This window comes from Crotalus tigris, unplaced genomic scaffold (genome assembly GCF_016545835.1).
Source record: "Crotalus tigris isolate CLP2741 ecotype Arizona unplaced genomic scaffold, ASM1654583v1 scf7180000018362.849699, whole genome shotgun sequence".
NCBI lineage: Eukaryota > Metazoa > Chordata > Lepidosauria > Squamata > Viperidae > Crotalus > Crotalus tigris.
The window spans coordinates 20,590-34,864 of NW_024096965.1; the positions used below are offsets into that span (position 1 = coordinate 20,590).

At 43.6% G+C, this 14,275-nt stretch overlaps 1 long non-coding RNA gene across 1 annotated transcript in view; it reads right to left on the reverse strand.

Moving 5' to 3' along the window:
• Positions 1 to 627: 627 nt before the first annotated feature.
• The window catches only part of LOC120311428, a 107,298-nt gene continuing 93,650 nt past the window's right edge, over positions 628 to 14,275 (reverse strand). Inside the window, exon 2 of the long non-coding RNA XR_005557618.1 lies at positions 628 to 907. This is a non-coding gene — a long non-coding RNA (uncharacterized LOC120311428). The remainder of the gene's footprint in view (positions 908 to 14,275) is intronic.

Here is a 14,275-nt window from a genome sequence, read left to right on the forward strand (position 1 = left end):
ATGTTTGAGAATTACAAAGAGACCCAGAAACTAATTATCTCATTTTGAACTTCATTAGAATAACCACCACAGCTGAATAGAGGAAGAAACCAGTCATGTGTTTTTTTTTTTAAAAAGTCACATTTGAATTCCAACATTCTCTTCTATTTTGAATGTGTACAAATGTCATTTCACCAGTTTTGCTGTCCCAGTATCACCTTGCATAAACATTCTCTTCCATTCTGAATGTGTACAAATGTCATTTCACCAGTTTTGCTGTCCCAGTATCACCTTGCATAAACATGCCAGGGCACGCAAATACCGTGCTCTTACTTTATAAAATTCCCAGACTTTGCACTGCATGGCAAGAAACTATAAGAAACAGAAAACACAACAAGCTCTCCCTTATGATGCCACATACTTTCAGACTAAGTAGCATATCAAGCTGGAGCCCATAGCTGAGTTGGCAACTAGAGAGAATCTGTTAGAAATAAAAACTTGCAAAATTGGGAAGAATTCTCCGTTGGACTTCTGCCTTCCCTAAATCAGTTGTACCAAGAGATGCTGCAGCACATTCCACATCAACCCACTGCCCATGGCTATGTTGGCTGGAAGAGATTGAAATTGTGGTACTCCAGTTTAGAGATCCAAGGTTAAAAAAAAAAAAAAAATAGCTTCCACACCCCAAGCTCTCTGTCTTCTTTCCCATGCACTCCCTTTGTACTTACCAAAGGTTTGGCTTCATCTTCATCTTTGAAATAATATAGCTGCTCTCCTTTGAGTACAAACCAACGAGTGTGCCAAGTCTTCACAAAACCTCCTTGCTTCCTCAGCCACCCACACTTAATGGCAGTGTGCCTTCCTGGGCTCAGCAGGGGGCTTTCTGCAGAGCCGTTGTGTTCTTCCATAATGAAGTCAGCAGCCTCTCCTGGTTAGAGAAGAACAAGTGGGAAAGGAGTGGTATGAGTTCAACTTCCAAAGAGTAGGCCCATCACTTTTGATTGGAATAGAAAAACAGCAAACAATGCTTGAATTATTCAATTATGAATTGCTTACACTGAAAAAAATTCATTACAAGGGCAGTTTTGCCATGTTCAGATATTGTTTCCCCCAGGTAGTGCTTCACTTCTTTTTTTTTTTTTTCTTCCTAGCATTTTCTCACAAGTGCTTTTTCAGATCAATTGGTTCTGACAGGAATTTACTAACTGAGTTGTTGCCTCAGACTGACAGTTGTGGGCTAACAGAGAGTAACTTACCAAAGTCACACGACCAGCTTTCATGCCTAAGGCAAGACTATGACACACAATCTGCAAACATCAGGGGAAGAAGAAGCATCAGAATCCAAGAAACCTCTTCATGTAATTATAACAGAATTTGAAGAAGGAACTTCAACTTTTAGGGTTCTGTATTCCAATAAAGCAGTTTTCAGGCAAAGAAAATGGAGGACATATTTTTGCTATAGGACAGCGTATAAGCCCACTCAGACTAGAGCAGTGGTTCTCAACCTTTTTAATGCCGCGACCCCCAACCGGTCGTAAGTTGAGGACTACTCAGCCGGTCATAAGTCAAGGACTACTCAACTGATGCAGCACCGTTTGCAGAATGGGACTTTTGGCGGGCTCAGCAGGGCAGAGACAGCCTGGACAATTCCTATTGGCTTTTGAAAGCCAATAGAATTAGATTCTATTCAAGAGAGTCTATTCTATCGGCTTTCAAAAGCCAATAGAATAAAAGGGAGTAGCACAGCTAAGGAAAAGGGGAAAAAAGGGTGGACTGCGTTGTTTGGCGACCCCCGTGAAATGGTCGTTCAACCACAAATGGGGTCCCGACCCACAGGTTGAGAACCACTGGACTAGAGGGTCTGGGGAACCAAAAGAAGGCTGGCTATCAATATGGACCAGTATCTTATCCTGAGCCTCTAATGAACAGATCTCATGATCTATGATAATAAAGATTTGATTTGATCTCATCCACATACTTGCTACTTCATGTTTAGGAAATGGTTCAACTATTCAAGATTTGAAATATCTGCTGCTATTGCTTTCACTCTGTCTACTGCTCTGGATCTTGACAATACAGAATTGACTACACAATTTTTTCTGATATTCTTAATGGATTAGAACAGGAGGTTAAAGGCTCCAGGACCCCATATGTTCCTCTAAAAAAATACAGTTCCCAGAATTGCCTATGGAGATTCTTAGTCATCCAAGTCATGGTTGACTAAGATCATGGTTCAAGAGGCAACTGGAATTTTTTTTGTTTTTCCTTGAAGAGGTTGCCCTTCTCATCCAAGAAGCTTTTTCAGTTCAGAACTGAAGAAGCTTCTTGGATGAAAAGCGAAATGTCTTCAAGGAAAAACAAAGTCCAGTTGTCTTTTGAAAAAGCACCTTTGGGACAGTTCCCAGAGTCCATACATATGTGCCACAATGTGAGTAGTGATTTTTAATCCAAGGGGAGAATTATTTAAAATGTAAACAGCAGGAATCATAGAGCCTACTTTTAATTAATAGGGTTAAGATTAAATCAAATTTAGTGCTATATTTGGCATTTATTTATACTGATATTCCCGTTCTGGGGAGTCCAGCTTCCAATATTTCATTTTATTTATTAAATTTTTATGCTGCCCATCTCCCTTATAAGGTGACTCTCAAACATGCAACCCAAACAAAGGTCAGGTACAGCATTCAAACTGCAAAATGTTGTAGATCCATTAATTATAGGCATAGGCCTGGAAGGCCTTAACAGGGATGGCATAATTGACATTGATTTCATTGATTGAAAAAGGGTTGTATGAACAGAAATAAGAATCATTGCTTTGAGGATATCTGATCAAGGCATGTTTTTGTTAATTACAGTATGGAAAAGGAATCAGGTCTACCTTCAGTTGTATTGTGAAACAGATGGCTAAAATGTTTATTTCAAAACATTTGGCTTTTTCTCTCATCAACAACTGTGGTCTTTATGATCCAGCATGGACTGTCTGACTTTCACTGGCAGCATGATCATCCACCCCCACACATGGTTTCATGGTTGCATTCATTTTTAGCAAGCATCTGTGAGAAGCATCAGATGTAGAAATCTTTAAATTATGAAAAGCTGGACTAAATTAAGGGACTGAAGGTGGAAATGAAAGCCAAAAGAATTTACATGAGAAGCCCTTGTGTGTGCAAAGGTCTTTCATCAAAATTCTTTGGAGGAAGATGGCTGGTTAAGAAGTACAAAATATAAACAAACATATTCAGATATGGGATAAATTCCCTTGATTGCTGCAGACTATCACTGTCACCTTAGAAGGACACCTGACTTATTGATGCTTCAGATTCTGAACTAATTATGTGATTTTTAATTTGTTGGCACAAAGCTAAAAAGAAACCAGGATACAGAAAGCCACTGAGAAACTCAGTGAAAAAGAAACTTAAAAAGTTGGAAATTACAAAAAAAAAATCTGCATGAATAACATGCAATTTAAACCACGAACTTTACCTTTTTCTAAGAAAGTAATGACAGAAATACAGAAGATGGCTTCTTTGCACAAATAAAGATTATGACTATTGCAAATCAGTGAATTGATTTTTTTTAAAAAATGTAAAAAGCACAGTTGACAAATCACAAGCATTTTTCTTTAAATTAAGGTTCTTAAAGATACAAAGGTGTAATCAAATCTTGAATATATTTAAAAGAAAGTAAAAAAGATGGTTAATAGGGCAACAAAATGCATTCAAAATGGACCAGTGGTCTCAGCATAGCTGCTTCACAACTGTTTGCATATGTGTGTGCATGTACAAAGTAAAGTAGTTTCTATACTTCAAACATGTGAATGAATATCTGTCATGGGGGGGGAAACATATTTTTTTCTGATTGGCTAAAGATAAAAAACGCATCTAATTAACTGAAGTTAGAAAAAGGTTTCCGTTGAACATTAGCAGGAGCTTATAAATAGTAAATGCATTAGCCAGATTCTGCCTCTATCTCATCCTCTTCTAGAAAGAAAATTTTCCTTAGAGATTAATGATAGGATACTGGTTGGCCATTTATTGTAAAGTGCTAGTTTTTGATTTCATGCAGCTTAGATTAGCTGGCTTATAAAGCCCCTTCCAGCTATATTTTATCATTGTTTCATTGCTGCTTGTTTTTGTTGTTCTATACCACCCAGAGTCCTTCAGGATTTGGATGTGTTTTAAGTACTGTTAATAAACCAGCAAACATTATTTGCAGTCACAAGAGACAGCTTTCCAAGCAACATAAATCACTAGTTCATAGTATTTCTTCTACAAAAAAAGTTAATCTATATTAGTCTTATCCAACATGGCACTCTCCAAATAGTGGTTGGGAAATTGCAGTGACAACATGTTTGGAATGTGTTAGGTTCAGAGTATTAATGTAGACTGCTTAAAAGTATAAAATAATAAAGTGTCTTTCAAGTCTAGCTTGACTTCTGACGATTTGGCAGACAGATCCATATGATTTTCTTGGAAATGATATGGAAGTGGCTTGCCATTGCTTTCTCCCATATTTTTTTGACTTCTAGATTTCTAGTGTAACTGGAGTATAGAGAGCTCAATGTCAGGCACAATAAACCAGAATCCAGGAAGGAGTTCTAAAGCCCTGCAATTTTATCCCATACTACCTATAACACAAGAATCTGATCTACTAAGGGTCAATGCAAATTGGCACTTGATAAGAATCAAGGGACTTCAAGGGTTGGACCTAGGTCTCTTTAGAGAGTGTAAGGACCCCAGACCAATGAGGTGCTTGACCCACTCTCAGGTTCACCCTGGTCATCTCCTACAGTAAAGGTCTCTTATGCAATAATATATCAGAATTTTCCGATGAAATGTTGAATGTAATAATGCATATTCCAAGCTTTCATGAAATTTCAGAGCTAGTTTTCAAATTCTATCTATCTCTGTGTCCATAACTGTGTAATCAGTACAAATCACTGTCCAAATCTGGGTTGGCTACAAATACTGCTACTAAGGAAACATAAATACAATCAATTAGGGTTAATCCTTGTCCTAAAAACATGACACCTAGATCAGTTTAAACTGGTTGGCCTTTCCTGTCCTGGCTCAAGCATAGAAACCTATAATACAGTTAAAGCCATGGCAGTTCACAGAAGCTCTCAAGATAAATGGCAAACGTGAGGACACATGGCAACATACATCAAAGAACAATTCTGGCTATCCTGGTAACTGAACTATTCCTTATTAACCATTAGCAGGTAACTTGAAATTACAACATATCAAGTTATCTACTTTTCTAGCAACATTAGCTCTGCTAATTTTATTACCTTAAATTACTATTTAATTTCCTATAATTTCATTTATTACAATCCACATTGCAATAGTATTTGATTTATGTTGGGCTTCATGCCTTATTTATTTGGTATCATGATTACTATTTGCTCTTTGTTTATATAGCTGGCCAACTTACACACCAACTCCAGGTGGGGTACAACATTAACAATCCATAGTTAGAAATTCACAGTCTAGCCCTACCCCACCACCCAGCCCCATGGCAGTCACAACAGAATCAGACAAACCATGATATTGGCTCTGGATGGGGTCCCCAAGCCCCCTGACAAAATCATGTCTTCAAGGCCTTGTGGAAAAGCAATGAGTTGGAGGTCAATCTTATCTTTAAGGGAATATAGCAGTGGTGGTGAACCTATGGCACGGGTGCCAGAGGCGGCACTCGGAGCCCTCTCTGTGGGCCACGTGACGTTGCCCCAGCCTTGCCTCCCCCTGCGACAAAGGGAATACAAAGGGAAGGAGCCACCATTGAGAAGGCCCTTCTCCTAGGCCCTAAAATATATACTTCCTTGATAGTTGGATCTACAGCATACTTTGCCTTTCTGCTTTGGTGAACCAGATAGATATATTGTTGTTATTGTGCTAATATTGGGAACAAAACATTTCAAAACATTCTCTAACATTTCCACTAACCTGAGTAAAAGCAACCAATAATTTTTTTGATGTACCACAAAGCAGCATGGGAATTTTGGGTTTGAATGTGACACAGCAAAGTTCCAAGAACTTTGTAATTATATCTTTCAACAGACAAGGAATAAAATCATTTTTTCCAATAAAACTGGCTAAGGTATTATTTGAAACCAGAATAGTCATATACTGTACATACACAAACCTATATCCTAATATCCACCTTCACAGTAAATATTAATATAAGTTAAATCCCAGAATTTAGTATATTGCATGGTAAATGTTGTTTCATACTTCATAATAAAATATACTCTTGAAAGCAAAGAAAATACATTTAAGGATGTTGTTGCGTCCTTGGCGGGAAAGCAGACACGAGAAGCAGCTGGAGTTCTCAGTTTCTTTTATTCAGCGTTCAGCTTACAGGAAGATGGCTTCAGCCTCGCCCAAACGCCTCGCAGCCTCTTATATAGGCAACTCCCGGGTAAATGGGTTACTTTTCCCGTGCCAGCACCCGCGCATGCGCACGGCGCTGGCGACAGCCTGTCTGGTCCCGGGCAGCTTTGCACCTGCCCGGGACTGCCTGCAAACGCCCGAGCCGTTTGCAAAGGCTCGGGACATAACACCCCTTTCCCCCGGGCTAAAACTACTACCAACATACAACATTTATTTTATATAACATTTTGCTCCCCAATGTTCCCACTGTTTACTGGCTTTTGCTTTGCCAGCAATGTTATGTAGTCTTCTAGGTACTTGGGAGATTTCTTTGCTCTCTGTGACCTTCTTAGCTCTGGATTACTGGCATAAGTCCCCTGACTGGAGGGAGGCGTGAGCCTTTTCTCTCTATTGTGCCCTGGTGTCTTCCAAGGACTGTGCCCCAATGCCTGGCCTGCTCGCTTGCCCACCGGGCTCGTCAGGCCAGGGCTTCTGTTGCTTTGTGACCTGGTTGACCTGCCTAGCTGTAGACCCTCGGGCCCCTTGAAGTGATAGCCGCTGCTGGGCGTCTCTGTAGGACCTCCTAGGTCAGTCCAAGACCTGTCAGGAGGCTGTCCATTCCCTGAACCCCATTCTGTGTTCGGGCTCGTGTGGGTTTCTGTACTTTCCCAAAACTCAGGTGTTCCCTGATTTGTGCTAGGGTTGTTGTAGTCGGGACTTGGTTCCTCGACTAGCTCTGTGTATGTTTGACCCCCTGTAGGATTTGGGGTAAGGTCAGGCCAACCTTGGGAATTGTGTGCCAGCTCTCTTGCGGGGAATGATTTGTTGGGATGCCCCCGGGTATCCTCCGTGACTGGAGTGCTGTGTGACGTATGTGGAAAGTGAGTATGCCCCCGGGGTGACTCCCTGGCTGGAGTAGGCGTGAGTGCCTGTTGTGTGGGTAAGCTCCATGACTTCCTTTTCGGAGCAATTGCGGAATCTTGGGACGAGCCGTTTGTGGCTCCCTCAGTGGAGATGGGCAGTAGCTCTTGCCCTTCCCTTTGCTCCAAAGGGTCCCCCTCCCCCCCTGGAAAAGACCCAGGAGTCTCAGCAGAAAAGTCTCGCCTAGAGCGAAGTTGGTCGATGTGCCGACGTAGGACACGACCGTTGTCCAGGGCAACCTCGTAGGAGAGAGGACCTGTGATCCTGGACACAGAAGCGGGGACCCATGTATGACCAGGCCCGTAATTGCGAGCCCAAACCGGGGCACCCACAAGTAGTTGTCTAGGTGCCCTAGGATGTGAGGTAGATGAAGGCAGTCTGTCCGGATGCAACCGGTCAAGTCTAGTAGTAAGTTGGCGCCCCCAACGAAGTTCAGCTGGACTTCTCCCTGTAGAAGTGGACGGTGTGGTGCGATAAGAAAGGAGAAAGTCAGCCAACCTGTGATGCCAGTCCCCGTAGGTGAGTCTCTTCAAGCGTCCTTTGCGATGCGCACCATGCGTTCAGCCATACCGTTGGTGGACGGGTGAAAAGGCGCAGACGTGGCATGACGAATCAGGTTTGCCTGTAAGAAAGCTTGGAATTCGGAGGAGGTGAATTGAGGGCCGTTGTCGGACACAATGACATCTGGCAGCCCGTGTGCAGCAAAAATCCCCCTCAGTACCTGAATAGTCTTTGCAGTGGTGGTGGATGAGACAGGCACAACCTCAAGCCATTTTGAATGGCTGTCAACAAGGACCAAGAAGAACTGGCCCTGAAAGGGCCCAGCGTAGTCAATGTGCACCCTAGACCATGGGGACTGTGTTTCCTCCCATCTATGCACAGGAGCTTGGGGCATCTCTGGGCGAGATCGTTGGCACAGGTGGCATGCGTGTACCTTAGCTTCAATATCTTTATCTAAACCAGGCCACCACAAGTGGCTTCGTGCAAGAGCCTTCATACGAACAATGCCAGGATGACCCTCGTGGAGGGATTCTAAGACCCTAGTCCTCATTGAGGTGGGAATGACAACTCTGTTTCCCCAAAGCAGACAACCCTGAGAAAGGGACAGTTCGTTTCTTTTGGACCAGAAACTCTGAAACTCAGGACTAGGGTCAGGCCACCCGGACAAACCCAGAGCGGACACGTGAAAGTGTGTGTCTGTACCTTTTCAGCGGTAACATCCCTGGCACTAAGAGGGAGCTCGGGCAAGGCTTGGATTGATAGAATGTTGACAGCTGGCGCGGGGTCAGCTTCTACTACTGGCAGAGGCAACCTACTGAGGCCATCAGCATGGCCCATTTCTTTCCCAGGCTTGTGGAGTAATGAAAAATCATATGCAGACAAAAAAATAGACCACCTAAGCATTCTAGGGGAAATGATGTGGGGAGTCTGCTTACGTGTGGTAAACAGTCCCAGCAGAGGCTTATGGTCAGTGAAGACCGTGAAATGCCTGCCATATAGAAAATCGTGGAATTTTTTAATTCCAGCAACAACAGCCAGAGCCTCCCTGTCTATCTGAGCGTAGTTGCGCTCGGCAGAAGACAGTGTTCTGGAGTAGTATGCAATAGGAACCTGAGTTCCATCAGACCTGAGGTGACTCAGGACAGCTCCAACCCCGTAGGGGGATGCATCACAAGCGATGCACACAGGAAGAGACTCGTTGAAATGTGCAAGAACACTGTTAGAAGTGAGCAAGGCCTTGACTTCTTTAAAGCAAGCCTCATGTGCTTGTGACCACAGCCACACAGCTTGTTTGTCTAGTAGCCTGTGAAGAGGCTCAGCTACACTAGCTTTATGTGGAAGAAAAGAATTGTAGAAATTCAGGAGGCCTAGAAGGCCTGAAGTTCGGCCTTAGACTTTGGCCTGGGTGCTTCTAAAATAGCAGTTAGTTTGGATTCAGCAGGATGAATCCCAGCAGCATCAATTTTGAATCCCAGAAATTCAGTAGAAGGCACCCCGATCTTGCATTTGTCTTTTCTGAGCTTGAGGCCTGATTCCCTGAATCTTAACAGGACAGCCCTAAGTCTTTCAGCTAGAATGTGTGTGGAGTCTCCTGCAATCAAGACATCGTCAAAGTAGGGGCAGACCCCTGGTATACCTCGTAGTGTGTTTTCCATTACGCTTTGGAAAATCCCAGGAGCGACATTTACTCCAAACTGTAGCCTTTTTACTTTAAAGGCTCCCCTGTGGGTCACAATGGTCTGAGCTATGGCAGCATCATCATCAACAGGCAGCTGTTGATATGCTTGAGCTAGGTCAAGCTTTGCAAAAACACGCCCCCCCTTGAGAGAGGCCAGGATGTGACTGACCACAGGAACAGGATAGGCATGTTGCTGCAATGCCTTATTGAGTGTGCATTTGTAATCAGCACAAATGCGAATGTCCCCATTTGCCTTTAGAGGCGTGACAATGGGGGTCTCCCACGGGCTGGAATCAACAGGTTCTAGGATTCCCTGTTGGATTAGTTTGTCTAGTTCAGTGTCAATCTTACTTTTTAAAGCAAAAGGGACCCTTCTTGCTTTAATCCTAATGGGAGTGACAGTGGGGTCTAGCTTTAAGGACACAGGTGGTCCTTTGAATGTGCCCAGCTGGGGGCTGAAAACATCTGCAAATTCTTTGCAGACTTCCTGTAGGTCGAGTGTTTGTAAGCTGTTGAGTCCTGTGACGTGTATCCCCAGGGCCTCAAACCAATCGAGTCCTATGAGACTCGTTCGTTCACCCCCTACTACTAATAAGTCTAGTGGACCTTCAAAACTCTTGTATTGCACGTTAAGGGTGGCCTCCCCCTTAACACACACTCTTGAGTTCTGAAAATCTGTTAATACAATATCAGAAGGCCTTAACTTGGCCTTAGACCCACTTCTGGAACAAATCTTCCTAAATGTATGCAATGAAATGATGGACAGGGCAGACCCTGTGTCTAGTTCCATAGATAATGGAACCCCTTGTAGCTTCACGTTGAGTGACAGCTTTTTCTTCATGGGCTTGTGTGTGCCTGTTCTACAGATGCTTCTTCGCGAAGCGCAAAACCCTACCCTATTCTGGCTGGGGAATCTGGTACCTTTCAGGCGTTCTTCTTGGGGTTGTGCCTTTCGTCGGCTCAGACACACAGCTGCAATGTGCCCTTGTTTGCCGCATGCCCGGCAGGTAGCGGAGCGGAACTTGCAGTCGGTTCTCCTGTGGCGACCTCCACAGCCGATGCACTTGAGCGGAGCCGGAGAGCTTCCCTTCTGGTTCTCTTCCTTCGCGGGGTGTAGACGGTCGACTTCCTCGTCCGGATCCTCCTCGGAGTTTCGTCGGACGTCTTCCTGGTGCACGGACGCACCCTCTGCACTGTTTCTGATCGGCCGCATGTTTTTGATGGCGCCGCCTGCTGCTTCTTCTGCGGTGACTTCCCTTAAGGCGTCTTGGAAGGATAATTCTTCCTTTGCGAAAAGTCTCTGTTGTAGCTCGCGATGCCTTAACCCGCACACGAATCGGTCCCTCAGTCGTTCCTCGAGGTCCTTGAACTCGCAGGGCTTGGCGGCCTTCCGTAGCGCGGCGATGTATTCCTTGGCTGTTTCACCGGACCGTTGATCCCTCTGCTCGAAGGTGTGGCGCCATGAGATAACGGACACCTTGGGGTGGAAGTGCTCTTTCAGCAGCTTCTTCAGGTCTGCGTAGCTTACAGACTCTACTGGAACAGGTGCTGCAAGATTTTCTGCGATTTCGAAGGCGTCTTGGCCGCAAACGCAAAGCAGGGTGGCGGCCTTCAAGCTATCTTCCCTCACTTGGTTTGCCTTGAAGTAGTTCTCCATTCTGGATACGTAGGACTCCCACCGCTCTGGATGTGAGACGTCGAATTCCGAAAGCCTTCCGATTTTCGCCATCTTCGGATCTTCAGGAGACGGGTCTATCAGCCAGCCTACCCCCGAATGCGCACCGGATTGGCGGGCAGCTGCCGAGTCGACGCCGTTCCTCTTCCGCCGCTCAGGACTCCTTGGGTAAGCTTACACTTCTTCCTTTCCAGGTAGTGCAAGGCATCCCACCTCGTCGCCAGTGTTGCGTCCTTGGCGGGAAAGCAGACACGAGAAGCAGCTGGAGTTCTCAGTTTCTTTTATTCAGCGTTCAGCTTACAGGAAGATGGCTTCAGCCTCGCCCAAACGCCTCGCAGCCTCTTATATAGGCAACTCCCGGGTAAATGGGTTACTTTTCCCGCGCCAGCACCCGCGCATGCGCACGGCGCTGGCGACAGCCTGTCTGGTCCCGGGCAGCTTTGCACCTGCCCGGGACTGCCTGCAAACGCCCGAGCCGTTTGCAAAGGCTCGGGACATAACAGATGTTATTTCAAATACAGCAGTTTTCTGCCTTGAACTATACTGGCTAAAGCTGATACGACTTGAAGCAGAAGTTTGAGAACAAAACTACAGCTTGTAAATAGAGATAAATTATTGCATTCACTTTAACATATTTATTCTTCTTATTTTGACGAAAAAACTAAATTCCAATCAATTAAAATATATTGGGTTGAATTCAGATTATGTTGGCCATATAAATATTCTACTGAAATCAGTGGGATTAATGGGACTCCCACAGACTGGATCCAACCTGTTAAAAAATAGGGCAGTCTATCAAAGCAAAATCCATAAGACAAGACATTTAGAAAGAAACAGTAGATCCAAATGTAATGAATTCAAACATCAGAGATACAGTAAGCAGAAAAACAATAATACAGAAAAATGCAGCAACTGTAAGAGCTCTCTGGAAGAGTAAAAATGACAGAGAAGTTCTATTTCAGAACTCTCTGGACCATTTCCAGCAACAGAACCTGAAACATGGAAGAAGATTTCAGAATATAAACTGGAAAGTAATCATCATCTATTTGAGTTAGGCTTGACCTCTAGATATTTAAAACAATTCTCATCACCCAGGGTTAGCATTCAGATGCAGATGATGTCATTGTTTAGTACAACTACAAAAATCTAGATTATTCCCATTGATGGGCAATGTGTGGCCCATCAGACGTTGGATTTCATTCCTCATCAGTATAATGAGTAGTGAAAGTTGGTATCCAAGAACTTTGGAGAATTGAGGTCTCTCTATTATTATAATAATAATAATAATAATAATAATAATAATAATAATAATAATAATAATAGTAAAGTTGGAAGGGACCTTGGAGGTCATCTAGTCCAACCCCCCTGCTCGGGCAGGAAACCCTACACCATTTCTGACAAATGGCTGTCCAGTCTCTTCTTAAAAACTTCCAGTGTTGGAGCATTTACTGCTTCTGGAGGCAAGCTGTTCCACTGATTAATTGTTCTGACTGTCAGGAAGTTTCTCCTTAGTTCTAGGTTGCTTCTCCCCTTGATTAGTTTCCACCCGTTGCTTCTTGTCCTGCCTTCAGGTGCTTTGGAGAATAGCTTAATTCCCTCTTCTTTATGGCAGCCCCTGAGATATTTACATTTGGAATCTCATTGTTATAATAGGATGGATGGAGATCAACTCTTATTCTAATAATGTCCATAGAATAGGGCAGGGGTCTCCAACTCCCTGGTCTGTGGACTGGTACTGGGCCATGGCATGCCAGTAACCGGTCCACACAAACAAGCAAAGTCCCATCCATGGAATACAAGCAGCATACAAAACCACACACCCTCTGGTCCGTGGAAAAACTTTTCTCCACAAAACTGGTCCCTGGTGCCCAAAAGGTTGGGGACTTCTGTGATTTATCATCTTCCAGCAATTCTATCCAGCAGGGCCGATGGACAGAAAAACAAGAAGTTGTAGTCCATTAATGAATGGAGAGTAACAGGTTTCTTGTCCCTGTGGAATCAAGTCTGTTTGTGAAAAGGCAAAAAGAAGCGAGGAACCACATCACAGTAGATAACTCCACATGACCACAGTAACCCATTGTAGATCCATCCTGTCTCATATAAAAGCTTTCTCTTCTTTCTACGAATCCTAATTATTTTTGGTTTGTGAAGAAAGGGTTTTTAAAGACATCCCAAATTATTTCTTCTCACTTTTTTATGCAGCAGTGATACTTCAGGGCTTGTTCATAAAGGGGAAATTATATCACCATGGAAAGAAATCTATTTAATGAATTTTATTGGCCTTGGGAAAAAGTCCACAGGCAGGATCAAAATAATGTTTCCAAATCACCAAAGCCTTTGATGAATAGAACAATGTAGACTCAGTTTCTGCCAAAGTTATAGCAAAGTTTAAATCCAGACTCATTTGTCACATCAGCTTTTGAAAATCAAAGCTTACACTGTCTTTCCAGGTATTACTTCTCTGAAGACACTGTAGAACCAGACTACACTCACAAAATTTCATTTGGCCTCGTAAAAGAAGCCAACATTCAAATTACAGAAACCGTTGTCAGAAGTAAGTCTTCATCCTGGTTCATCCAAGCCAGGAATAAATAAGCAAACATAGCGACTGCTTTGGGAAGAAGGTTACAGTTTATTGCAGAAAGATGGTACTTCAGGAAAGAGCAGAGGAGAGAAGGGCTGAGCACATGGGGTAGTAGGTTTTTATACCCCCTCTAGCCTTTTGTTTGGAATAGTTTCCTGTTCCTGTGGCATGAACCTTGAGGCTGTTTCTGAGTGTCTGTCTAGGCCTTGATATCTGTGGTTTCATTCTATTATCATATCCTGCTTCCCAGGTGATGGGGCTAATGACTCCTAGAGTTTGGGTGGGGTATGCAGATCTTCTCTTTTGTCTTCTTGATTGCTCTGGCTCCAACTTTCTGATGGTTTTACATCTGCATTTGTATGGGGCTAAAGTCTTGCTTGGGTCAGAGAGATAGATTTGGGGCCAGGTTTGGTTTTAAAAAGTCCTTTTGAGGAAAAATATATTTTTCTGCCCTTTTTAATATTTCCTTCTCTGGGCTAACTTCCCTCACCACCAAGGAGCTCTCTCTTGGCTCAGACCATAATATGATATTCTCTTTTTATCTCCAAATTTGAAGCTACAAAAAA